General features: G+C 39.9%; 1 protein-coding gene across 1 annotated transcript in view; it reads right to left on the reverse strand.

The window, feature by feature from the left end:
• The window catches only part of pag1 (phosphoprotein membrane anchor with glycosphingolipid microdomains 1), a 36,440-nt gene that overhangs the window by 12,915 nt on the left and 739 nt on the right, over positions 1–22,786 (reverse strand). Inside the window, exon 2 of the mRNA XM_014031867.1 lies at positions 576–617. The gene's annotated coding sequence lies outside the window, so the exon portion shown is untranslated. The remainder of the gene's footprint in view (positions 1–575; positions 618–22,786) is intronic.

Consider the following 22,786-nt stretch of genomic DNA (forward strand, 5'->3'; position numbering starts at 1 on the left):
GCTCTGTCACCAACATGTACAGTAATGGGAAATCCAGACTCTTGACAGTTTTGCATTAGCCGTTAGCTTCACCAGCCGATCGCACGGTCACGACTCCAGCTCCTTGTTCCCAACCTGTTTTCCTCAAAGCCCCACTTTCTTACTTCCAAGCTGAGCCTGCCCCCACCCCTCACTACTCCCCACCACCAGGTTCAACCTTTATCTCTTTATCAATACAARCGTAAAGTGAAGTTGCAAACTTTTGATTGGAAAACAAGAACTGCATTATACAGAATTTTAATTATTCAAATGGACTTCTTTGATCAGTCCAGGATATGCCACTCCCCAGGTTGGTAACCTCTGATCTATACCATGAGCCAGTCCTGATTTGAGTCCAAACAGTGTGCTTGTTTTGAAGACGTTCCCTGTCTGGTGGCTCGTGCAGCGAGGAGTCACACTGAGCTACACGAGCCAATTTAAACTTCTTTGAAAAGGTCACAGARGAATTTTTATTATTTTTTTATGGTTTTTCTTGTTTGCCCAGATGAAAAACACACCGTGTGTTGTGTTGCTTTGCCTGTGAGCAGCTACCTTACCTGTGACACCCTGGATGATCAGTCAGGTTGGCCTCGCCTCGCCTGGAATAGAGCAGATAAAAAAAACATAAGAGAGGGAAGGATTAACGCCTCAGTGTCTGAGGCTCGTGTTATTCATGAACGTGCATCAGTGAGGCAGCAATAAGGGAATTCTAAGTGCTTTTGATTCCAATATCGAATGAACAACAACCTCCTTAGCTCTCGCACACATCTTCAGYCATATTTAGACGATACAGTGAGTTTTACACATGGGGCAGAAATAAAGTCCACATTATCGATCAGCCGACCCGTGTAAGYGAGAGGATGACCGCCGAGGGACCTCACTGCTCGAACGTAACGCCGTAAAACCCTGAAAGGTGGATAACAAAGGCAGCATGTCTGTCTGTTTGCAAAATATCTCCTGAGCCTGTGGACGRATTTGAATAAAACTCAGAATGAAGTTATTGGATAAACATTTAGACCACGTTTCAGCATATCAAACTTAAAGAAATGGTGATAGCTTCAACGCTGACCCTTTAAACTGGTGAAAATGAAGTTTTAAACAGTATTTTTGTTTTTAAAGTAAAGTATTAGTCGATGGCTTTATTTTTTGAGAACCGATCCTGCAGAACCGAATCTACATGAGGTCCAGTTGTTGCCAGGGCTTCGGTGACAAAACAACGAACACGTTCTGAGTTCATCCAGATGTCACTCTGTTTGATGCTCATATATGTGTCTGTGTGTGTCTGCTCATATACTGTATGTGTCTGTGTGTGTCTGCTCATATATACGTCTGTGTGTGTCTGCTCATATATGTGTCTGTGTGTGTCTGCTGGCACTAAAACCAGAATAATTACCAGCTGCCACAAGGCTGTGTCACCATGGAAACATTTTCCTTCTACCCATCAGCTCTATTTATGGTGTCTAAGAGAAGAAGAAGAAGAAGAAGAAAAATAACGTGTGGAGATGTTTTAAAGCAACTTGTGGATTAGGTTGTAGTTTCGTTTCTGCTCTGTGCTTTTACTTTCGCTGCCGGAACTTTTCCTGCGGCTTTCCGCATTCAGGCCGACACGAGCAGGAAGTCTTTTTAAAGTCATCGCCAGAATAAGTCAAAATAATTCATAAAAAATTTTTTTCCAGAAGGTGAACATGTTGAACTGAGGTGACATCAGAAACATTTGGTTTGTGTATAAATTTCCGGTGACACTAATCACACTAGCTATATTTTACAGGTTTCTTGTGCCAACAAACCTGATTTACAGGAATTAATGACCTAATTGGCTCACCGTCAAGATCTAAATATAGGTCATCAATTTAAAACAGGCGTGTTGAAGCAGGCAAAACATCCTGAACATTAAAGGGCCTGTGACATGAATTTTTTGTAATAAACATGAATGCCTTTTTGGAAAGATAACATTGATAACATACTGCAAAACAAATTTAACGTTGCTGAGATGAACGATTGTTGAGATATTTGCATGTGAAGAAACAGGAAGTGATGTCAAAGGAGAATGTCTGCATATAAACAGAGCGTTGTTACAACAGCTAACAACACAGACTGTAGAGAAGAATCTGTTTCTTTCGATTATTTTGAGTCGCTATCAAAGAGAGACAAAGAAGAGTTAAAGTTTAACTAATTTTGTTTTAATAAACAAAACCCAGAGTTTATTTTAATAATGAGTTCTCCTTTGATGTCACTTCCTGTTTCACTTTGGCTGAGCCAAATTCAAAAGAAAATAAGCAAGTTATGTGACAAAATGGGTAAAATAATCTGTATTATGCTAATTTTCTTAAGTATAAAGATGTTTTATTTGACTTTTTGTATTTGAAGGATAGGCATGTCAAAGGTACTTTAAAGGCATTAAAGAAATGCATATCATCCTGGAGCCTTAGCCCGGACAAATWGGCTCAGGGACAGCTTTTTCCCAAGAGCCATCACGACACTGAACAATAGAAAATAATGGCAAACAAAACATTTAATTTCAACTCCATGTGCAATATCAATGTGCAAAATACAGTGGTTTGCAAAAGTATTCATACCCCTTGAACTTTTCCATATTTTGTCAMATTACAACCACAAACATAAATATATTTCACTGGAATTTAATGTGAAAGACCAACACAAAGTGGTATACAATTGTGAAGTGGAAGCAAAATTTTACATGAATCAAAACATTTTTTACAAATAAAAAACTGAAAAGTGCGATGTGCAAAATTATTCAGCCCCCCTGAGTCAATACTTTGTGGAGCCACCTTTTGCTGCAATTACAGCTGCAAGTCTTTTAGGGTATGTCTCCACCAGCTTTGCACATCTAGTGACTGCAATTCTTGCCCATTCCTCCTAGCAAAACAGCTCAAGCTCAGTCAGATTGGATGGAGAGCGTTTGTGAACAGCAGTTTTGAGATCTTGCCACAAATTCTCAATTGGGTTTAGGTCTGGACTTTGACTGGGCCATTCTAACACATGAATATTCTTTTTTTTAAACCACTCCATTGTAGCTTTGGCTTTATGTTTAGGGTCGTTGTCCTGCTGGAAGGTGAACCTCCGCCCCAGTCTCAAATCTTTTGCTGACTCCAACAGGTTTTCTTCCAAGATTGCCCTGTATTTGGCTCCATCCATCTTCCCATCAACTTTGACCAACTTCCCGGTCCCTGCTGAAGAGAAGCACCCCCAGAGCATGATGCTGCCACCACCATATTTGACAGTGGGGATGGTGTTTTCAGAGTGATGTGCAGTGTTCTTTCTCCACCACACATAGCGTTTTGCATTGTGGCCAAAAAGTTCAATTTTGGTCTCGTCTGACCAAAGCACCTTCTTCCACATGTTTGCTGTGTCCTCAACATGGCTTCTGGCAAACTGCAAACGGGACTTCTTATGGTTTTCTTTTAACAATGGCTTTCTCCTTGCCACTCTTCCATAAAGACCACATTTGTGTAGTGCACGACTAATTGTTGTCCTGTGGACAGTTTCCCCCACCTGAGCTGTGGCTCTCTGCATTTCATCCAGAGTCACCATGGGCCTCTTGGCTGCCTCTCTGATCAGTGATCTCCTTGTTCGGCCTGTAAGTTTAGGTGGACGGCCTTGTCTTGGCAGGTTTACTGTGGTGCCATACTCTTTCCATTTCCGGATGATGGATTGAACAGTGCTCCGTGAGATGTTCAAAGCTTGCGAAATCTTTTTATAACCTAAGCCTGCTTTAAACTTCTCCAAAACCATATTCCTAACCTGTCTGGTGTGTTCTTTGGACTTCATGATGCTGTTTGCTCCCCAATATTCTCTTAACCAACATCTGAGGCCGTCACGGAGCAGCTGTATTTGTACTGAGATTAGATTACACACAGGTGGACCCTTTTGAGTCATTAGCAGTCATCAGGCAACTTCTGAATGCAATTGGTTGCACTCAGGGAAAAGGGGGCTGAATACTTTTGCACGTCGCACTTTTCAGTTTTTTATTTGTAAAAAATGTTTTGATTCATGTAAAATTTTGCTTCCACTTCACAATTGTATACCACTTTGTGTTGGTCTTTCACATTAAATTCCAGTGAAATATRTTTATGTTTGTGGTTGTAATGTGACAAAATATGGAAAAGTTCAAGGGGTATGAATACTTTTGCAAACCACTGTATATCTCATGTGCAATATTTTCAAATAACTAATAAGTATATTTTGTAAAAAATTTCCTTATTCTTCATTTTTATTTTTTTAGTATAGTGTACATTTTGTCTTATTATATTTAACTTGTCTATTTTATTTTATTGTCTATTTTTTATTTTGCTTTATCTCGTCTACAAAACACTACCTTGGAGCAGCAAATCCACTTTCATCGTAATGTAAATTATAATGACAATAAAGGCAATTCTGATTCTGTTCAGTTTATACCTTCGAAATGATGTCGTGAGATTTCACTCATGAGTGTTGAGGATGACATTAAGCTGCTAAAACATCAATGTTTTGTTCAGTGTCTATAAATATGACCAAGTTAATATCCAAAAAAAACCTGAACACGCCCCTTCCTAAAGAAATAAAACCTTTGCACGTATGACTTCTTAAAACATATTTCTGAGTCTCTGCTTAGACGGTCATCACGGAAACAGAAACRCAGTGATGCAATAAGAAACACACACAGCACTGACCATCTTGTGTCCTGACCGSAGGGCCAATTTGGACGGTGGGGGTGAGAGACAGAGAGAGTTGGGGGAGGGGGAGGAGGACGGGGACTGCAGCCAAGAGAGGAAAGAGACAGAAATCAGTAGATGTAATGAAGACGTACAGGAGACAAATCAGAAGAAAAGAGAGGAAAAAGGGATCTAATATGAAACAGAAACAGATGAAGGAAAACAGAAAAGGCTGGCATMCAGCTGTCATAATGACACAACACACCCCTCCCCTCAGGCTGCAGTGCAGGAAGAACCCTGCCCTGACTGAGACACTTTAATCAGGTGCATAACAATGCTTCCATACAGCAGAATCTATTATTAATAATAATAATAATAATAATAATAATAATAATAATAATATGAGCGTAAAGCTGGCGTGTGTGTGTGGGCGTGTGTGTGTGTGATAATGATTATCCGACAGAAGTACATGCTACTCAGTCTGCTCTAATGTCCTAATCATGGACCGGTTTGCATGTGTTCCCATGTTATCTGCACGCTTACGAGACCGTGAATAACAGGTGCCGCTCTCATCAGTGTTGCCGTGGTAACGCCGGCCAGCCTAAGGGGTTAATGGTTCCACGAGAGAAATTGATCCATCCTCCCTAAACGGGGATATTGAGACTGCATAATTGAAGGTTTTCTCTCGGCTCTCATGTTACGGATACTTGGATCTGTTTGCAGATTTATGTTCCTCAAACTGGATCTGAGTATTGATCCCTGTGTGTAGAAAAAACAACAAACGCAACATGAGATATTTAAATGGTCCAAAATGATTGAAATAGATACGGAACCTGAACAAATTAGCTTTATWTCTTAAATTTAACGTTTACTTTACTTTTCGGTCAAAAAGAGTTTGCACCAAGTGCAGTACATCAGTTTGTGCTCAACTAATCTTTATTTTTAAAGTTTGACCAAAATGGCTAACTTGTTTCTAAAGTCTCTGTCACGCTGGAAAATATATCCCAACATATGAACAATTTAAAAACGTCTRYGTTGAAGCTGGAATTGAAAAACTGGAAGCTTCTTTTCGGCGTGTACCTACTTTAATTCTAACAAATTGATCAAATATATAACTTTTATTAGCAATTTAGACAAAAAATGTTTCGTAAGTTGTCTAGTGTGACAGGRCCTTAAGAAAGGATGATCTTGATCTAAATCTCTGGCATGTTTGTCGGTTAAACTTTAAGATATTTGTGCCATTTGTTTTGCTTAGAATAATATTCCATCTCTCACATTTCACTTCTACTTTCACCTTYCTGTCTTTAACCGCCACGTTCAACCCAGGATAAGGTATATATGTTGAACTTTTTCACACGCTCTTCTCACTTCGAAAAGCAGAAGTGGCCTGTCAGGGTTAACGCGGCCCAGTTGATGCCACACTTCCATGCTATAAACACATTCAAAACACAGGTGGTGCTCTGGCACAATCGTAATTTAACCAGGTGAGCGACATTTCACACGTTGCAGCGTTCACCAGTCATGGTCTCAGATTAGCTTCTTTTTGACAGCAGTGTCACTAAATAAATCAGACTTTAGTTTCGGTGCATTGTAGCATTACACRGCAATTAAATAAAGCAGACAGGCGTGACATCTGAATATGTAAATGGGAGCAGGAAGCGTGAAAAAAAAAACATGGATTGTTGCAATGATTTCAGGAACCGTCACTCACACTGTGGGAAGGGCTTTCTGTGGAAACTAACGGGAAAGACTGTTGAACCATGGGAATTTGAAGACTTCTGGAACAGACGGGTGCTTCGTATACAAAGTTTGACCTTTCTCCTTGGCTGCAAACAAAGAGAAATATTAACCAACATAAGCAGATGCACACGCACGCACGGGACTTCCCCATCGCCGTCACCTTGAGATGCAGATTAGCCTGAACGAGGAGCAGATACGACCACATCGTTATTCAGCGGCCTTTATGAGCTGAATAGCTGCCAGGATAAAGGGATTACCAGGGCTGAATGGAATCGGATGAAGGATGTTGTGCGAGAAACCCGTAGAGGAAATTCATTATTTAAAGAGAAAGAAAGAAAAACTGTAATGTAATGCAACAGATGCCTGCAGACGAATCTGTGCACGCTTTTGCTGTCAAAAAAAAAAATAGCACCAACAAGACGATTCCTTTTTAAAGTTGTGCCGCTCYGCCCAAAGCTGCTCTGAAAACTGCGACAGCATTTCAATTACAGCCTTTTTGGACAAAAGGGCAAGCGAGGGGATTAATAGAGGTGTGTGTGTCTGTGTGAGRCCATAAAAGCGACTGAAATGGAAATGTGATCCATCTTTACAAGACTCTAACCACAGCAGGGGTGAGCTTATTAGATGACCTATAGCTGGGCTGAGTAATAAGAGCTCTGACCCTCTGAAAGCCATGAAACATGAAAACATGGAGTGGAGGCACTGAAGGTGAGAGGTTGGCTCTATGATGAGAGTGCGGGGGTATTTTAGAAGGAAGTGGCTGGATGTCGATCAGACTTTTGTCCTTTTAGTTTGAACCTCTACGMTACAGGAAGGGATTTCACCTACTGTTGTGCCCCCCCCCCCCCCCCCACCCCCACCCTTCCCATAAATATCCAAATGCTTCCCCTTAACTTTTCTCCTCGACACATCAGGACTTCTTTCCCTCCCCAGAGCAGACTGTTGGACGCTCAGCCCCACCTGCTCACCCATATTTTATATGGTAAAATATGGAAGCCTGCAGAGCCTCAAAGGGCACATCTACAATCAGAGACGGCAGCTGGGGGTTGGGCCGGACAGTCGGGGGTGGTTGGGAGGAATTTTGAAGCTGAAAACGCACGGCAGCCCTTTCAAATGCAAGGAGGGAGGGCCGGTGGCTGCAACCTTCAAACTGCAATCTTAAGCTTTCAAGGATGTTGGTTTGGGAAAACCCACCGAAACAGGACTTTTGGTCAATTGTTTGGTTAAGGAGAAGGCAAACATTAGCCAAATATGTACTATAAATTAACATTAAACCCATTTAAACTAAAAACAAGTTAAGGAAACGTCTGTTTTTGTAGTTATTGTCAAGTAAAATACTTATTACCTTTGTAAGCTTTCATTTTTGATGTTGCAGTTGTAACAAACACAATGATGGGCATTTAAAGATGAGACTTTTATTTTTAGTATGATAAATTTGTACTAGTATTTTCTTATTTTGGTAGGTTTTCTGTAAATTACAAGTTGTTTCGTGAAGTGTGAACAGACTGTTGAAATTTATTGACGCTAAATGTGGTTCTGCACTGTAAGTTATGGTTTTACAGTTGGTTTTTTGCAGTTCCTCATGGTGTGGTTTGTTTTGTTATTTGTTGACAAAGAAACATTTGCTCTCAAAAGCATTTGAATCTAACAGGAAGTTATCAATGACTTCTACAAACATAAGACCCATAATTACTGCAGTACAACAACAAATGTTAGCACAACAAAATKGGCATATTTAAACTATTTATTTAAACAGAGTGTTCAAAAAGCTATCTGCAACAGGTAAGATATTATTTTTTCAAAACCTTCCCCACTTCAAAACATTTCAACTTACCTTATAAGTGTTGTTTWRGRMMKTTTTYCMWTWAAMCMWTKKWAAAAKGTCAATCTGGTATAAGCTATCCTGRTAATAACACAGTAGWTTAGTTTAAACAGYAAATATTTAATGATTTTTGTTTYTATTAGACATTTAGGACATGAGAYTTTTCATTAAGATGATGAGAAAGTAGCAGGAAGTGGCCGCACGCACTCAATCACTACGATGCACAAACATGAAAAAAGCCAAAGCCCGCCTCGTTCACTTGATCCTCCATTTGTTGGCACAACTCTCCATGGACCCAACATGAACTGGAGGACCCAAACCATGTGTAATAAATAGTTGAACATGGCAGAATTTTTATTAGCGAAAAAAGGCAGCGGCTGTCACAAACCTCCTCGAATCAGTTAATGGGGGGAGGCTCAGCGTGCTCGCCCCCCGAGGGAGAGCTGAAACTAAATGAAGCAGCTGAATGTGCAGCAGAGCAGCAAACAGAAAGCCTGCTGGTGGCAGACAATCTGCTGTCAGTCATATTCACAATTATTCACACACACACACACACACACTCAGGGAATTCACATTCAAAACGTACACTGAAAAATAAAATACACAGAGGTGCCCGAACACAGATAAACTAATTAGCAGGTGACAGACAGGAAGGTGGATGGAGCGAGATGGAGTGGGCAGTGGGAATTTATTAAATCAGTCTGTGTGCAKGCAGCAATCCCAGGCATCAATTCAACACAGGCACCATCACACCCTGACACTCTGAAGGAAGCTGAAGTGGCCCGTGGGAAATCCATCCTGACACAATGGCTGGATAATGTGGGAAAAGGTGTTTGACAGAGAAATGGTTATTGAAGCAAAATAAGCGACTTTAATGAAGTTCTTGGGATAGGGTTGGAAAAAAAATTGCATTGCTAATTTTTCCAGCCCTCTTTGTRCAGTACAATCTGCCAATGAATAGTYMTATTTCAGWGAATAAATTGACATTGTACAAAAGAAATGTCTGCGTACCAGTAAGCACAAACCAACCTAAATGCCTTTTCCTGCAAACTGACTCTTGAAATCAAATGTTATTTACAGCATTTGTAAACTGCTCCTCAATGCGCCTAAGTGCAAACTAATGTTAGACAATTAGAGCCTTGGACACTCAACACAAACTGCAACAACTTAACACTGGTCTGACCTCACCAAAGTGGCTGATTTGTTTTCCTCTCAATGTAACTCTTGGTAAAATGTATAACAACATACCACAGATTGCTACATTTATAATGACTTGATTCTCGATACTTTCTGAATAGATCACTGATTCATCAAATATTTTAGTCAAGCTATCAGAGCAGGTAGGATAGGAGTTTTCAAAGTAAATTACAGAAAAAAATAAAACAAAACCAATTATAGAGAAGTGACATTTTAAATTCTCTTTTGGTTTCCTAGAATTTCTTCAAAAGGGAGATAAAAAGAAGTTTACCGCCGGCTGAGATGGCGAGGCGAATAAATTCATCTCCTGAGGAGGAATTAACGACATGAACAGGGCCAGAGGAAAGATTTTCTCTAAGCTGCTTCAGTACAAAAATAACATGTGCAATCCCCTCACTTCTAACCCCAAATTTTTCATTTAAGCCTTCCTAGAAAGGACAAATCTCAGAACAGATTGTAAACTTTAATTCCACGGAGATACACAACATTTTGAAATTAAGCCTAACGTTAAATTTTCAAAATAAAAACTGAGTCTTGGAAAGAACATAAAGCACTGGATTGATTTGTTTCATCGACTGCTGGTGATCTGAAGAGGTTTTTTTTTCCCTGAATCGAAGAGAGTGGCCAAAAAATATCAAACAGAAATGCAACGGCACGTTTGCTTTTGCTCAGGCACAAAAGCTAAAAGGAAGAAAGTGCACAGAGCAAGTTTCCCCTATGGAATCAGTGGAATGTAAACAGGCCACACACAAACACACACACTTCCAAAGTGCTGCTTTAAAGGTCGTGGGACAAGGGCCACATCTGGAAAAAAAGTGCACCCGACAGAACACTAGTTTGTTGGGACTGTCCTCCGAGTTTACCCCCATCTGACCACACGCCGTCCTCCAAAAAGCCCCACGAGACGCCACAAGAATTCAGCTGCCTGCTGGGAAAAAATGTCAACCTTCAACCTTTTCTTTGTCCCAAACGTCCTGAGTGCAAAATCTGTCAGTTATGAGCAAAGCGATGCTGCTAACATCCAGCAGAGATAAGGCTCAAAGACACAGCAGGGGTTGYATTTGTTCATTTTCTTGTAATTCCTGTTTGAAGGGTATATTTTCCCATCAGAAGCAGCTAAATTATCTTGTGTTTGACAATGTGTTGTACCAAGGGGGGGACAAACCAAACCTTCATTTTCACTGATCCCCAAACAACACAGAACAAGGTCTAGGTTTAGATCTCGACTGCATTCTTAAAGTGAAGGTTTTTGCCTCTCCGTAGATATATATCTAAACCACCCTTGCACATTTTTGCTATTAAATTACTGATCAAATCTACTTCCAGACTTTTGTCATAGGCCTAGATTTGAGCCTAGTGTGATTAAAAGTTGACTCACCTGACTCATGAAGAAAAGAACTCTCGTTTGGCACTATTCAAACAGCTATGTAGGTTAATCATCCTTGCGTCAGCTGTTTCTATGCCCTGAGAGCCTCGTAACATTTGTGTGCTTCCACTCTACCACACAGGAATTTACGAGTTAGGTAGTTGCACAGGTCTAGGCAGAAGTAGTCTGGCAAATCCATGGGAACTCCAGGTCATTGAGTTGAATTCCTTTAAAGAACTTCAAGGGAAAACTGTATTGGTTTTTCCCAACCAAGAAATGAATATTTTCAGTGGATCATTGCATCATATTTTCTTCTAAGCATGGAATAAATTTAGAGAGTGAAGTATCTAGTCTTACTGGCCATTTCACTCAGYGGGGGGTTCAAACATCTCCAGTGTAGGGCCTCAAGATATCAGAATATCATAAATAYTACAACGACAATATCTGGTGCAATATGTGTATTTTTTTTCTTTCTTCACTTTCTAATCTGTACTTTTTACTCAATGTGACCTTTAGCCCTTTTGTCAATATCATTTAAGTCTGGTGTGAGCTTTTTCTGCCATGAGACCGTCCTACTTGTTAAATATTGCATTAGCATGAAAAATACAACTTTACTTTACTTTAAACTCAAACAAATATACTGCACTCCAAGCTGTCCTTTGCTATATGAATATTGCCCACAGTGATATTGAGATGATGATATACTGTGAAGCCCTACTCCAGGGTTAGTTCATAAACTTTAGCTTTTATCCAAACACTGGTCAGTACTAAAAGACTGCCTAGAGTTGGGCGGTATCGATCATTTTCATTCYGTGGTATTTGKTATTACTGATTGAAATCCAAAAKGAGTCCTGCTATTTGTTTGACTTGAGAAACCTGTGCCTGGTTGGTCCCTGAAGCTGTCAGTCAGCGCTACACCGGCCCACCTGTCAGCGAGTAACGTGTCTGTCATTACCTCGCTCCAACGGTTTGGGTTTTTTACCTCGCTCRGAGGGGTGACAAACGAAGATGTCTTTGTTCCCCCCTCCTCCACTGTTTGCCTTCTAAATGAGCTGAAATTTGGTGCTTCACCTCACGTGACTTGTACCGTCATAATTTTTATACACCGTCACCATGTTTTGATACGGCAGTATAACAAAATACCATCGTACCACCCAAGCCTACGGCCAACCTTATTTGACGTCCAACACGATCTCAGCCATGGCCACTGATGTATTGTTATAGCSCACACAACCACCTGCTCTGAACACCACTTTCTGGGTCGTCGAGGGATTACCGTGGTGTGGAAGCTGCGGTGCGCATCCCCAGGGGCCACAAATGGGTCAACCGCTGCTTCCCATCAGAAAAGGGACAAAAATAAGACTTGAACCCAGATTCCAATGGGATCAGGAATCCACGGGGGAAGCGTTTTGCAATTAATTAGCAGGAACAAGTCTAGACAAGTGAAAGTAAACAGTTGCTAATTTCCTGTGTTTTGGCTTCTCCGTGGTTACTCAGCTTAGCAGATGTAGCCCCCCCAACCCTCAACCCCTCAGTCAGTCTGCATGTAGGTACCACTCATTGTTCTGCTGACAGGCGGCTAATAAAAACAGCTGGTTGCAACCCCCCGTTATTGTAGTGAAACCGGTCGTAAAGCCTTCAAAAATAGAAGACGCAGTGACGTTTGAAGTTTTTGCCTTTGAAAGGGGCGGATTCCCGTCGTTTAAAAAGCTGCCGGTTCTTTCTGTGGCGATGAGAGAAATCACTCTCGTTTCAGCTTTCAAGTCTTTTTATAGTGTGTTCTGTCTGCAGAAAGGGCTGCCAAGATGCTGACACGGTTGTTTTTCTTTTTGTTTTAAACCTCAGCGTGAAAAGGAAAACATTTGGGGAAAAGTGACAGAAGATAAAGATATTTTTTGTAGCAGAAAGCATAAAACAGATTATTCATTCAGAAATCTTAATCTGACTACATGCTTAGCTTAAAAAATCAACCTAATTGATTATTTTTAAATGACTGAAAGCAGATAGGAGTCAGGTAAAGTGATTAAAGGGTATCCTGTATACAAATTAAGACCTTCACAATAAGAGCTGTTTTTACAAAAGATGCTAAGGTCTTTAAAGGTAATTCATCTTCAAAAGGTTTCCAAAATAAAAGTTCAAGTGGAAAGAAAATGCAACAATTTTTAAAAACACATGAGCTGAGAAACATCTCAACCCCATTAGAATTTGAAAAATAATTTACCCAAGACCTTAAGTTGGTGGTTTTCCACATGTTCTACTGTCCTAACTCAACATCTGCAAAATGTAATTGTATTTTCCTAAGAATAATTAAAAACACACCAACCTATTGGTCCAAATTCAGAAATGAACTCCACTGTCTGAGTACAGATTTATTAAACTGGAACAATGTTACTATTCTGGATTTTTAAGCATTATAAATCTCTAACACTGCAAAGTGGGTTCAAACCTTAAGAAATTTATTAAACTTCAAGTCACATAAGAGTTCTTTAAAACAGAGCTTCCCTAAACGTCGAGTGTCARAAAAATCTAACTTTACATGATTGAGGGTAATATCCGATAGCTTTTGCATGACTTCCCATTAAATCTAGTTATTAAAAAACTGTATTATAACTTCTAAAAGCCGATTCTAGAAGACTTGAGCTCATTTAGAKTCAAGTTAAAAGTAATAATTGAAAGGAAAACCAAAAAGGTTCTGGGCCATAATTTACATGCATTTTAAACTTCTTCAGGGTACCATGTGTGCTGGCTACAATTTAAATCAATATGTTTAATATTGAAGCATCAGTTTTAGTTTTTAGGACTCATCAGTACGTTAAGTTAATGTCAAAATATATTTCCAAATATGCAATTAGTTTCATCGATGAGCATGAAAACAAGGCATGCTCAGTGGAAATTAGGGAACCAAAATGAATGTATTCACTTTACGTGTAAAAGAGGAAGAACAAGGGATTACTATGGTGTGTTTGAATTTCCTGATTTTTCTCAGTGAGCTGTGAGCAAATTCTAAATTATATTTGTGTGTGTGCTGTTCACATGCATGTGCAGTCACATGTCTGAGCGAACTTGTGTGCTCCACCGCAAACAGCCRGGGATGAAGGATGAAGCTTGTTAACATCCCCTCTGATGTCAAACCTCACCAGGACTCGTTATCACCTGGCAGACTGGCACCTGAGCAGCACGTCCTCAATAACGGGCCATAAAACCGGCAATGCGTGTCGACGGCCTCAGAGACCGCCGGGACGCACCGAAGGATATAAACCCACCTTGAAGTGCAGAGAAAGAAGGCATCAGAGATGACACATTCCTGTGGAAAACCCACAAGCACCCACACGCTTTTGCAGACACATTACACACTTATTAATCCCCCATGACTGGATGTGAGAGTGGAGTACGTCAACGGTGTCTTCAAATCACATTCTGCTAGCGCCGCAGACACTGAAGAGAGCAGAAAACATGGCTGTAGGAGCTAAAAGAGACTGCTGATGTCTATCAAAACATTAAAAAATWGTCTAAATAAAATTGTTGCAACTGATCTTAGGATTCCTGTTTTTTTATTTTTCCATACACCTTTTCCAATCTAACAACTGTCCCATACGATGTAGTACTTTCTACATATTTTCTACATTTTTTTTATTTTTTGTACTTTATTTACTAACAATTTCTCCACAGAAATACAAGATGTCTCCATTTCCTTTAAATACATTGTTTCTAATATTAGTTTTCACATGTTATATTTTATTTTACTTCTTATGCTCCTTTTAGTTTTTAGTTATCCTTTTGCTGCTTTTACCTTGTAGATAGCCTTTAGCCAATTTTTTGCTACTTCTAGCCTTTAGCTAACCCTATTTGTTTAGATTTCAGATATCCTTTTGTTACTTTTAATACGTTTAGCCTTTAGCGAGCCTTCAGCTATTTGGTATATTTTCTTTTCAGCTATCCATCCATCCATCCATTTTCTGTACACGCTTCTTCCTTTTCAGGGTTGCGCGGGTCACTGGTGCCCATCTCCAGCTTCTTTTCAGCTACTCTTCTTTTATTTTCAGTTTWATCTAGCCTTTAGCTACTTTTAGCTTCTAGATACCCTTTAGCAGGCTTTTGTTGTGTCTAGCCTTCAGCCAACTTTTTGGTATACAGTATTTATCTTTCAGTTATTCTTCTGCTATTTTTATCTTCTAGCAACTCTTTGAATACTTTTGTTTTTAACTAGCCTTTTGCTACATTTAGCTAGTGTTTTGACACTTCAAAAAAAGTAATTTTTCCAGTTAATCTTGTGTTTGTCTCCATTAGTTACTCTAATGAGCTAAAGATGTAACATCCTGTAAGTTTAAATAAACTATTTCAGTCACATTTATCTGCTCATTAGAACCATCTAAAACAGGTAAGATATAAATTATTCATAACCTCTCCACAGCATGCGAGTGCCCAGTAGGTTTATTTTATTTTATTTTATTTTTTTGTTGTTMTTGCCTAGTAACTCTCACACAATCCTTTACTCTGCAAAAATGACACAGCAGCCAGACGTATCCTCTCTGCTGGCGCCTCAAATCTCCACTCCTTTCCTCCCTTTCTCTTTCCCTCGCTCAGACACATCCACATCTTCAAACCCCCCCCCCCCCATCCCAGTGGATCATCTCTCTAGTTTACGCATTTTACAGTAATAATACGCATTTTACAGTAATAATAAATCAAACAGGAAGCTATAAAATACTCTGTCATCCAGAGTAAACAAACACATGAATTTATAACAACTCACTAACAGGCAGGGAACAAACAGGAGCCTAATTTAAGATGCAAGATTCCTCACCACAAATATGTCAGAATTATTGTTATTGCATTTGGTTTGAGTTGCAGGAGATGATGCCGCAGAGCGGTTAGCCGTCTGTTTGTCAGGAAGGAACACACCCGGTTTACGTTGCAGAAACAAGAACATCAGATCTTTGGTTCATAGTCTCCAAACCATTTGGTGACTCAGGTTTTTGCAGAAAACAGTTGGTGGAGTTCCTTTTTTTAGTTATTTAGGAATTGAACGCAAACAAAGTGATTATGCAGCTATGGCACACTTCTCTATTTTATTTACAATGAATTCAGTTAGAAAGTATTGTTTTCTCCGGGGACTCTGAGAAAACCAAAACTATTTTTGAACAAGAATCCTAAAGAGTAAACAACAAGCAATAAAAATGATAATTTGGTGAAGCCAATTTGTCTCTTCATTCTTTAGCAGCCCTAAAACCCAGTGAGACCAGGTCTTCAAAGCGACCAGAAGTCATCTATCTGTACACTCGAAAACACAAACATTTTTGTTTCAACGTGCTACACTGTGTGCCGTCCGGTCTGCCTCCTTGTTGATTTAATTTGTCCACGGTTGACTGGCAATGTCAAGCTAGTGGAGCAAAGTCGTCTCAAAATTAGACAAGTGGGCCTAATGCTCACTTTTTAGCTCTCGACGGAAGCCAGACGACAAAAACGCTAAAAGAAGCTCGAAGCAATCCTGTAAACATCACAACAAATAGGATGTGAAAGTTCTGGAGCAGCGTCTGTTTTGTTGCAAACATACAGCTGGGGGCTTCGGGTCCTAAACCCCCACATTTTTCATTTGACAGAACACAGAAAAGATAAACTGACAGTTGTGTTGCTAATCTTAGTATCTGAAAGCAGAAAATTACAGCCTTGTGGATTCGYTTTGCAGACACAAAGCTTTTTTTTGTTAATGGTAGGTGTGTCGTCTGGCTGATTCTTGGCTGAAGGCGTGTGTTACAGCGTTAGGCCTTAAATATATTGTGTGTAACGAGCAGCGCGGGATCATTAGCGGAGCTGCTTTCAGTGTTCAGGGTACTTAATGAGAGGGCATGTCTGTCCTCTCTGAGAGATTACTTACTGCGGAGGGCAGAATTAACTGCTGGAAGATGCAGGTGTAACTGAGCGTTGACGTTATAAAGACGAAAAAGTAGATTCATTCTCATCTCGAGGTCAGATCTATTAAAAGGAGCACTTTATGTATAAAGTATGTCAAATCYCCAGCTTTGTCCCCTACTTTAAAACAAATGTGCTCAAAGATGAAGTTAGAAGTCAGGGCTCTATATTCAAACCACTAATGCTGATTATTAGGCCTGTTGCCATAAGAAATTAATCAACTGCACAATCATTTTAATTTGCCTGCTTGTTTCTTTGTGTCTCCTTCTTTTCTACTCCTTAGCGTAGAGAGGAGTGAACTCTGGCGTCAGATATTTGCCAGACTCATGGTCTCGTAACCTCTGTAGCATGAGAGCCTCGTGAACAGGCATTTAGCTGGAGAAAAATCTTTGGTTAGGTGAGAGTTTGGGGTTTTTTTTCCCACTACAAAGTGTACGCAAGTTTACGAAACTTATGTAAGTTTTCATAAAGGTCGTAAACTTGAGAAAATTTCAGAAACTTCCATAAGCGGGGTGGGTGGGGATCATTCTAGTACTGTAGCTTAAAATGGTCTTTAAACAATATTACCATTTATCTCAATAATTTCTGACAGAATGTTTTGTCCAGGAATATTTGTTATCATGACAGGCCAACCATAGATGGTTTTGTTTTAGAATAAGTGGGTTTTAATTTACTGATTACATTTGATTAGATTGGAAAACGTACCAGTGAGAGGTGGGAATTTGAAAGATTAAAACAGCATCAAGTATCTTGGATTTCCTGCACGCTAGTCTGTTAGCTCACATCCTCAGTTACAAATTTCTGCTTTTAAATTCCTCTAAATCCACAAAGAAATCTCCTAAATGAGTCATTTTCAGACCCCAGCTSAAAGTTTCATCTTAAACTGCAGCAGTCCTGTCCGTTTTCTTTTCTCCCTACACCCTTTCTCTTAATTTTCATTTTTCTTAACATTCCTTTTCCCCATCATATTTCCTCCCCAGCCTCTTATTTCTTCAGATTTCAGGAGTCTGTTTCTGCGTTAAAACKGTTTTATAGAGCTGCTCGGTGCAGCTCAGCAAAGCACCCTGCTGCGGTGGCGATGTTTATTTTCCAGGCTCGCATCGCTTCCTCTCTGGCTCGCTCAGATCCCTGGATGGTAAATTACTTTCATCTTCTTTCTCCAGGAAAAAGAAAAGCTGCTCRTAACTGAAGCCACTGGTTGCTCAGTGGACCCGAGTCTTCATCACAAGTTGACATGAGAACAGCAACATGGAGAAGAAATGTAACGTCTGGTGATCGTTTGCTGGTGTGCTCACAAAGTTCTGCATCTAAACAAGTTGTGTAGAAAATGGTGCTGCGAGTCAAAAAAAAAAATAAAAGAACTACCAGAACCTCAAAGTTCACCAAAGTGGAACCGATTTTGTAATTCTGGAACTAAATGAATGAGATCAGAAACCAGACTAGTTGCAAAAAATTTAAGAAGAAAATATTGACCAAGCCTCCAAGAYGGAAAAAATGTTTTAGGTAAATTAATATATTATGTGTCTGTTATATGTTAACCAGGTGAAAATACCCAAGTTGTTAACTTTTAATCCAGTAATCCAATAAAAAATAAACCAYCACGACTGACTGTCCAGGAACTGAAAGCTGGGTTCACTTTCACAATCGGCTCTTTGTCCTTCCACTTGGCTCAAACATCTTTTCTCTGTTTRCTCACTCTTTCAGGATTGATTCTCTGACTGAGTCTCATTCTGTCGATGCATCTTGGCTACGTTTCTTTCTCCCATTTTCACGTTTCGCCACCATCTCCTCCTGGAAAGACRAATATTAACCAGAAGCCAACAAAAGCCCACRAGMAACTCATTCAAAGMGCACAACTTTGGCAAAGACTGAGGRTAGAAGGAAGAGCAACGGCTGGAAAAATAAACAAAGGGACAAGAAAGTATCTTTAATGATTACTTCAGGGATTACAAAGATTCATAAAAACTGTTGGAACGCCTTTAATTCTTCATCAATTCTCCTGATGCATTCAAACACACGAGCACCGTCTCCATTTCTCTTTCTCGTCTTCACACAGACGCACACTCTGGTGATATCATGCCCAGAAGTCCATTAACAAATACCACATTTGCCATAAACAATCATCTGCAATAAGGCTTACGGGCCATCTCCAGAGAAACAACGATAGAATTACCCAAACATTTCAGCCGTGCCAGCCAGATAATGGCTTAAAACAATTAGACACTCAGAGCCAAGAACAACAACAAAAATAATCTAAACTGATCGCCTCTTTTATTGCTCAGAAATGCACAGCTGCTGGCAGCTTAACAGCAGACAAGGTCAGACTGGGTAGAAAATGTTTAAAAAAAAAACAGGAACTGCATCTTAAACGCTGAAGGACTCAGTCTGCTAAACAAATAGCTGCACAATAGTTCAATAAGAAAAAGAATGAATATAAAATACACTCCTGGAATATTGGCCTTTGAACAGATGGGACTGAGCTGGAGATGTTTGGCCATAACGCACTTTTTTTTGTGGAAAATCAAACATGAGTAAAAACACCAACTGGAAAGTATGGTGRTGGAAGGCTGAGGATTTAGGATGGATTTGGACCAAACAGTCACTAAAGTAAGCAAAATAAATCTGAAATATAATATCAAAGAAGGAAAGGACTGAACCAATGAACAGACAAAAATGTTAAAAACTGATTTTGATAGGTCTGTGCAAACTGAGTGCTCATAAACTTTACATAAACTTCAGTAACTGTGGCGTGTAGACTTTCTCCCGCTCTCGCARTCTCTCCATCGATGCCAAACTTCAGTCAATTTTTGCATCTTTTTAGTTTCTTCCTCCTGTAGATTTTTTAGCACTAATCAAATAACTTTGGGCTTCAGTCAGAAAGGAGGACAGGGGGGTTTATGTTTTTCGGCTTGAAAGAAGGATGAGACAGATGGTGGATTGAGATTTTTTTTCCCATGAAACTACCATGTTTCCATCTGCCTGCCACTGCAAAGCGCATCAAATAGGACAGCCATGTTCAGAAAAAAGTGGCATTATTTATTTGTCATAACTTTGTATTTTTTTTGCCCTATCAACACAGTTTAAAAACTGTTGTATAGTCTGAAGTCTCTACTTTTGATACAAATTGAAACAGAGTCTCAGAGAAGGTACATCTTCCCTGTTACAGTGACTTAAACAGATCGTGTGACTAGGCTCCAGAAGGTTAAATTGTCATACTTTTTAAATACCGTTGCCATATTTCAATACAGAGTTATAAAAAGTACCATCATACCCCTCAAGCTTAGCTTTAACATTGCAAAAAAAAGGTAAATTACGTCAATATGTAAGCATACCCAGCATGTTAGCTTGGCCACTAGCCCTTGAAGTGATTCTTTAGTCAAACCTGGTGAGTTGAAGCAAAGGAATCCCCTTTTTATTCCTTGAAGATAGGGTTAAACCAGTGACGTTCAATCCTGGTCCTTGAAAGCCCCAAACATTTTAACTCAAGATGCCTGCTCCTCACCTTAAAGCTCACCCTCAAACTCTAACGTTCAACTTTCTGAAGAGACCTGCCCACTCCCTCCCACATTTCCAATCTCTGTGTTCTTGTTGTACCAGATTCCTACACTAATGAGCAGAGTGTTGGAGGTTAAAGTCATCTGAAGAGGCTGACAGTGTAAAAACCATCCATGTGAATATGAGTTTTATCAGAGCAAGGACACAGCAGCGCATGCATACACGGCTTGTTTGTCTACGGCCTAAATTAATACACTGGTACCAAACGAGATAACGGGGGCATTTCCTATTATGAGCCTGCTCGGGGAAAGGGAAGAGGGAGGTACGCTTTAATTGTGAGTGGGACACTGTGTCTTTCTAAATCTGCTTTCAGATTTTTTTTTAAGTGAACCAGAGGGAAGGTTATACCAGGGAGACATGTGACAAACACTAAAAGAGGAATGGAAAGCAGACTATTTAAAGGAAAAAGGGCAACAACAAAAAAGGTTAAAGAAGAGGAAGAGTGAAAAACAAGAAGCCGAGTGGAGGAGGTGAGAAACTGGAGAAAAGAGAAACTAAATTGCGAAAGAGGCTCAAAGAAACGAGGGAAGACTGGAGAAAACCGAGGGAATGACAGGCAGAAAGGAAAAAGTGGAAAATAGCGTCAGACAGCCTGAGGTCTTTAATGATGGATGACAGCCAATAATGTGCCCGTCCCATCCATCACCTGATAACACATAAAAGGAGGAAACAACCAGACTGAGCTGCAAAAAACACTGAACAGTTTATATGGAGTTGCACATATGCAAACAAAGAACCCACTCAGATAAATGTTACACATTTAGAGAACCAACAATCAGCTTTTTGTTGTTTATCCGCCCCAACAACACTCATTTTGCTCCAAATAGGAAAAGATGTTAGATCTTTCTGAGCACATGATGCTCAACCAGGCAGTTAAGACCTACGGCAGAGTGCCACAAATAAGACCATCACTATATTTACATTCATTTTACCACTTTATAATTGTAAAACTATTTAAAGCGTTTGCAAAGAATCAAGCATAAGTAGATGTATTCATTTTCCGTTTATTAATAGCAGCTTGATTGCACAAGTCTCTGGGAAACAGGACCTACACACATGTTCACAATTTTTTTTTCAAAACGCTTGTTTTTATGAGCAGAAATGCCTGAAGGAAAATAATAAAAGATGCACAACAGTACAAAGTTTAATCCAACATGGAGGCCGACCCAAAGGAGAAAACTCCTCTACAGCCAAACAAAACTTGAGTGAGTTCAACAGAATACAGATGAGCCTCATTATGTGTGCGAGGGCTAGCTCTGAGTGGGACATGTTAGATGAGGACCCTCCCTTTGGCGACTTTAYATTATTCCATCCCTACTGTGTCTGACTGTGGCAGCCCCGAAAGAGAACATGTTACGGTTTACTCATTTGCATTTGTAACTTGTATGCACGAAGAAGGTCTAAGCCAGCAAGGTGTTAAAGGTTCTGGTGTAAATAAGAAAGGAAGACAACCACACCTCCTGCGAACAGAAGAGAGGATGTTGCTGCTTGTCCCCACCCTGTCCTGCGCTCCACTTGACTTGAAGAGCAACAATAACTGCAGCTCAACAACAAATGAGCATTTGACCACAAGAGAGTAAACAAGATCCTGAAATGACACTTTGRCAGATGTGAAAAAACACTGGATGGAATTCCACAGTCATTTGTATTTAGGTCAAAAGGTCTGTAGCACGTCCACTGGAGAGCATGAMCTTTGATCTTGCACACAAAGCGAGGCAGAACGGTATTTCTGCATGAAGCTCATGCATGAATGAATGACAAGAATGAGCAAATTATCCCAATTCATGTTTCTTTTACTTCTACAGCAGGCAAGGGCAATATTTTTCATCTAGGGGTCCATATTAWGGCATTTTAGCATTGTAAGGTCCAGCCTGGCCTGGCCCGACCCCGGTCAGCTCAGCTTTATTCAACTCCGACCCTGGTTGTGTTTGATCTGAGCAGAGAGCCGAATCTTATTTTGTTTTGTTTGCGACACAACAATGGACTACACCAAACTCAAAAGAAAGGTACAGAAGACTGTACCGGACAACGATAGGGCAGGATGACAGAGGGTGGTAAGCTAATGGTAGCTAACGTTAGCTTGTAGCTTGGTAGCTTGCAACMGCTGTTGTTTAGYTGAACTCGTGAAAAATTGTTACAGTGGTTGCAAACGATTTACGTAAAATTAATCTYATCTGTGTAACGTGACTCTTCCCAGTCAGCGAACCAACCAATCAATGAGCAGAGGTTTATAGTAACTAAGTACATTTACTTTTTTACAGTACTGAAGTCATTTTTTGAGGATTTGTAATTTTACCAAGTATTTTTTTAAATTGTGACTTACTTTTACTTATTTACTTTTAAAACCTAAAAATGATACTTTTACTTCATTACTGTTAGTGCTGGGCGGTATACTGTTTTGTACCGAATACCGGTTTTTATTTTTGTTTTGAAATGAATTTTTTGAATACCGGACATCCCCTTTAAATAGCAGAACGTTTCGTCGCGGCCGCCAGTGAACTTTTGTTTCCCGGGGGACATTTTTCC

This window comes from Austrofundulus limnaeus, unplaced genomic scaffold (genome assembly GCF_001266775.1).
Source record: "Austrofundulus limnaeus strain Quisiro unplaced genomic scaffold, Austrofundulus_limnaeus-1.0 Scaffold1339, whole genome shotgun sequence".
NCBI classification, from domain to species: Eukaryota; Metazoa; Chordata; class Actinopteri; order Cyprinodontiformes; family Rivulidae; genus Austrofundulus; species Austrofundulus limnaeus.